The sequence below is a fragment of the Periplaneta americana genome, chromosome 7, assembly GCF_040183065.1.
Source record: "Periplaneta americana isolate PAMFEO1 chromosome 7, P.americana_PAMFEO1_priV1, whole genome shotgun sequence".
In the NCBI taxonomy this organism is placed as follows: domain Eukaryota; kingdom Metazoa; phylum Arthropoda; class Insecta; order Blattodea; family Blattidae; genus Periplaneta; species Periplaneta americana.
Window position 1 is genome coordinate 37,082,631 of NC_091123.1, and position 5,474 is coordinate 37,088,104.

At 39.6% G+C, this 5,474-nt stretch overlaps 1 non-coding gene across 1 annotated transcript; it reads right to left on the bottom strand.

Annotated features, from left to right (window-relative positions):
* Positions 1 to 4,922: 4,922 nt before the first annotated feature.
* On the bottom strand, positions 4,923 to 5,028 carry LOC138703846 (U6 spliceosomal RNA). The gene has a single exon (XR_011333276.1). It is a non-coding gene; the product is annotated as a U6 spliceosomal RNA (small nuclear RNA).
* Positions 5,029 to 5,474: the final 446 nt, after the last annotated feature.

The following is a 5,474-nucleotide window of genomic DNA, read 5'->3' on the forward strand; positions in this document are numbered from 1 at the left end:
AAAGGGAGAGGTTAAACTGAGAGAAAGAAAGAAAGAAAGAAAGAAAGAAAGAAAGAAAGAAAGAAAGAAAGAAAGAAAGAAAGATTCTACGTGTCGGTGTATTCCTGATAGAGCGCAGGCATTTTTTACTGTGCTTTGAATTGGCGATTAAAATGCTGTGTGGGAGAATAGACTTCAACTTTGGAAAACAGCGCTGTCTTTGTTCACGCATTCAGTAAATAATGATAAATGCGTAATTTTTAGTGGTATGATTTAACTAATTGCGAGTAAAATATTTTGGAAAGTTAGTTTATAACAATTACGTAGTGATCCCGTTAAATATCTGAAGCCGAGCACCAGAATTCCAAGTTGGGAGACTCCAACAATTCCCCGTAATAAGATGACTCTAGACTTGCAGTGGACGTGAAACCAGTGGAACTGGCCAAGAGCGCGATGTTAGAGACTATACCCTTGACCAGAACAGCGAACAGACCCAGCCAACGTAATGCATTCTTCATTAATAATTATTCTAACATCACCCACAGCTGCCATAAATTTCGCAGCAGGAATGGAAGACAATAGAAATATAAAGCGGCCAACATATCATTTCGTCCTGCACCATTCATCGTCTTGAGGGGTGTGCCTAGTCGATCTGGGTTGGCCTCCCAGAGTAGACTCATGGCTTTCGTAGATCAAGTACAGAACCATTTACTCCATAAGCTTATACTTTTATTTTCAAAATACCGATCCTATGCGAGAGACAATTTAAGAAGGCATTTCATTTCCACCAATGACATCTATGTGGGAGTGTGCTGCTGTCACTGTACTGGTGAGAGAGAGACAGCGATGAAGATACGTAGTGAATCAAGTTACTTATCGGACACAGACTTCAAAGTGACACATTCCTTCAAAGTAAAAGTTCTTATTTTTAATTCCTAACGTGTTACTCATTCATTACAGGTTACCAAAATTAAATAGGCTCTATATTAATGAAAAGGAACTAGAAAATGTAATTAAAAGAAGGTCAAAGTGAACTTAGACACAGTTTTAAAGTAGGAAATAGGGTTTTAAATACAAAAATGTTCGCAGATGATCAGATTATCTTGGCAAATAACGAGAATGAGCTTCAGTCAGCCTCTTACCAGCTCCTGAATACAGCTCTAAAGTATAACCGGGAAGTCTCAATAAGGAAATCTAAAGTGATGGCTTTTCTAGGAAAACGCCTCAGAAGATCTAAAATAAGATTAAATAATAAGATTTTGGAACAAGTTAATCACTTTAATTATTTGGGGTATGATATTACAGAGCGTTCGCCTACGGATGGGGCCAGGAAAGCGGCATGTGCTGATACGCTGCTTCGTGTGCGCAGTTGTTGAGACACGCTCGTCAGTCAAGGTCGACAAGCTATCAGTTGTGAGCCAGCTGTTGCAGTTTCTTGATACATTTGCTTAAATATTCAGCGTGTGTGTAAAATTTGTTAACAATGCAAAACGCAAAATTCACGTTTGAACAGGGAGTTTTTTATGTATGATGCATATGTGAAAACAGATTCATTAGAGAGGTGCGTAGGCCCCACCCGTAGGCGAACGCTCTGTACATATGAAGAAGACTAGGACGTAAGAAATAAATTGGGAGAATTTCAATATATATGTGAAACAATCAAATGTATTTTGTCAGGAAAAGGCAGAAAAGATATTAAGTTATGTTGAAATTTTATAAAGTCATGGCAGTGACTGTATTGATGTATGGTTCAGAAACTGGACACTGAGGAGATCTGATAAGAGATATATAGAGTCTGCGGAAATGAAATTTCTGAGGAATGTAGCTAGATACACCTGAAGGGATGAAATAAGGAATACTTTTATTAGAGATAAATTACAGATTTTTAACTTGAATGAGAAGATACACGAGAAAAAATGAAATTGGCATGACCTCATCCTTCGGATGGAAGATGAAAAGCTGACGAAGATAGTACTAAACTACCAACCATTTGGATGGATATCGTGATGTGGGTCGTCTTAGGAGGAGATGACAAGATGACTGGATATGAACCTGTGTGATGGGAACGGATCTATTAGTCCACCTTGTGGTTGATGATGATTAATGAAAAGCGAACTTGAGAAGTTACACTCTTTGTTTGTCAAAACTGTTATCATGGGTAGTACTACGATTTTTTATTTTATTAATAAATTTTCGAGCAAGTTTAGCTACAGAAAATAACAACCGTAAGTGGTATTTAATAGGACTACTTCGCGGATAGAATAGAGACGCTTTGTGGATACCCTAGATAGAATAATAAATTAATTAATTACAAAGGTAACAATGAACACTACATTAAGTAAAGTATTTAATTGGCTAAACTAATATATATTTCATTTGACGGCATAACCTTGGCCTCCTGAAATATAAAGTTATCGATAAACTTGACATTAACTGTAGTAATTAAGTTTAATGGAACATCAAAATTATTACAGTAATAATTAATTTATTACGTTTTATTCTGAACTAGGTACTTTTATTTGCTGATGGTATGAAAACAATTTTTTTATTGCTTGATGTTTCTAGAATCTCATAATTTCTTTTAACACAAATTCTGTCAATTGCTATATATTTTTGTGTTTCCCGATAAAAGATAATTGTTCACAGCAGCATTGTGGCCAAGCCTTCTAGATTGTCTACGTATAAGAAAACAATTGCCAAGAATTGCTATAAAGCAAAATCAGTAATTTGAAACGTTAATTTGCAGTGATAGATGGCACTGATTGGTTGAAAGTCAAAAGATTCTTACATGAACTTCGGCGTAGTTGAGTGGTTAGAGCGCTTGGTACGTAGAACCGGGTTCGATCCCCGGCGCCGGAGCGAATTTTTCTCCTCTAATAAAAATTGTTACTATATATTTTTGTTTGCTTATATTAAGTAATCAGGCATTCTATATTGCCTATGTACGAGGAGCATCCAGAAAGTAAGTTTCCATATTTAAAAAAAAAAAGAACACACACTTTCAGGAAAACATTTATTGGCAACAGGTACAGCAATGTTTCAGCTATTTTTCAACATAACCACCATCAGAATTGAGCCACTTGTCGTATCGTAGAACTCTGCCGCCTGTGAACGGAACCAGCGTGTGACAGACGTCTTCAGCTCTTCGTCGTTGCCAAAACGCTCACCGGAGGACAGGAATTTCTTGAGGTGCAAGAAAACGTGAAAATCGCTGGGAGCAAGATGACGACTGTAGGGTGGATGATCAAACAACTCCCAGCCAAATTCCGTCAAAACAGCTGCTGTGCGCCGAGCCGTATGTGGACGAGCATTGTCATGGAGGAGCACAACACCTGCAGTAAGCATTCCACGCCTCTTGTTTTGAATGGCACGTCGCAATTTTCGCAGTGTTTCACAGTAACGCTCAGCGTTCACTGTTTCACCTCTTGGAAGGAAGTCAATGAGCAGAATGCCCTTCCTGTCCCAGAACACCGTGCACATCACTTTCCGTACCGACAGCGTCTGTTTGAATTTCGTTCTGACAGGAGATCCACTATGCCGCCAATGCATTGACTGCTGCTTGGTTTGCGGGTTGAAGTGCGAAATCCAAGTCTCATAGCCCGTGACGATCCTGTCGAGGAACTCGTCGCCATCATCGTGATACCGTTGCAGAAATGTCAGTGCTGCTCCTAAACGTTACAGTTTGTGTTCGGGTGTCAGGTTTTTCGGCACCCACCTGGCACACACTTTTTTGAACAGCAGGTGCTTAGTGACAATCTCATGCAACAAGGATCGCGATATCTTCGGAAAATGGCTGCTCAGCTCCGTAATCGTGAAGCATTGCCGCACCAGCTCAACACGATCATCATTGATGAGGGACGGTCGCCCACTGCGCTCTTCATCATGGACACTTTGACGACCTTCGGAAAACTGCCTACACCAGCGACGCACCATCTGCTTACTCATGATGTTCGGCCCGCAGAGCTGACAGAGCTGCCGATAAATTTCAATTGGCGCAATGCTTTGTGCAGTAAGGAACTTTATCACCGACCGAACCTCGCAGGCGGCGGCAGAAGGAATAAGAGCTTCCATTTCGGATCACTGCTGCCACGCTACTGGCACCAGGTGGGACCTGTCCGGCTGGCATATGATTGATACGTCATAGATCTGTTACGCATGCGCAATTGATACGGCTAATTACGTTTACTTTCAAGGGGAAAAAATCGGGAAACTTACTTTCTGCATGCGCCTCGTAGAAGAAAACAATTGCCAAGCATCGCGAAAAAACAAAATCGATAATTTGAAACGATAATTTCGCTGTGATAGATGGCTGTGATTGGTTGAAATTCAAAGGATTCTTACACTTCATTCCTGAATTTGTACAGATACGGAATTAAAATTTGGAGCGAGTCTTGATTGGAGTCCACCTGTATGTAAGCAACAATTTTCGCACGATTGTCCACAAGTAGCATACACAGTATATAGGGTAAAGTTGCCTAATGCAACTCGTGATACTTTTTTCAAACTGAATGTCAGTCAAAGCTTTGCCGTTCGATCATAGCGCCAGACATCTTTCTCGAAAGATTGCATCTTTCAGCTACTTTTGAGACATCGGTGAACTTCCTAGCAAGACACCAAATCTCGTGACAGTCAGTGAAAAAAAAAAACAATCACGGAATTAGGGGTATCACGGCATTAGGCAACTTTACCCTACAGGGGGCTCTTGTTTACTACACATGCGCAGTGTGTTGTAAGCGAAACGTGTACAATAAGGAGCTTCAAATTTTATTTTCGTATCTGTACACGAGTGAAGTAGTCTCAAAAGAGCCAAAGCTTAGCACAGCCGGCTCTCCTGTTCTGTTTGCAAGAATGGAAGATGAGTAGTTCGTGTATATTCGTGTGACATCACTGATATATTCGAATAGTCGAGAATCATTACGCTCACTCGGCTATCTTGCTTAGTTTTATTTATTTATTTATTTTTTTTTTTGTGTGTCATCCTTACGCAAGGGCCATGCTAATCTTCTCTGTATCGTTCCAATTTTAGTATAGGCTATGTACCGCCGAAGCGAGTACTTTTATAGTTCCAAACATTTACGTTACAGTAGTTTTTCTTAGACTACACATTATAATCTCGCAACCAGAATTATTCACTTTCACTCTCCCCAAAAACTTCACCATCCACTCAACATTAAAATTATGACATTCTTATCCTATTTTATATCAGAAACCTCTAAACTATGTTCAGATTATCCCCTATTCTTCACCTCTCTTTAGTCCTATTCTACGAGTAAAGTAGAAAACTTGAGACCATTGCTATAAATGAACCGACTGCTCTTCATCGCTGTAATTATAATTATAATCATAATCTTCTTAACCTTTCACATCGCCATCTTTGTCGTCTTCAGAGTCACTGCATTGCAGATTTATAATCACGCTTTTCATAATTTCGTCACGATACAGTAAGCATACTTACGTCACAAGATTCTGATTAAGTGACCGAGTTCGTGCAAAAC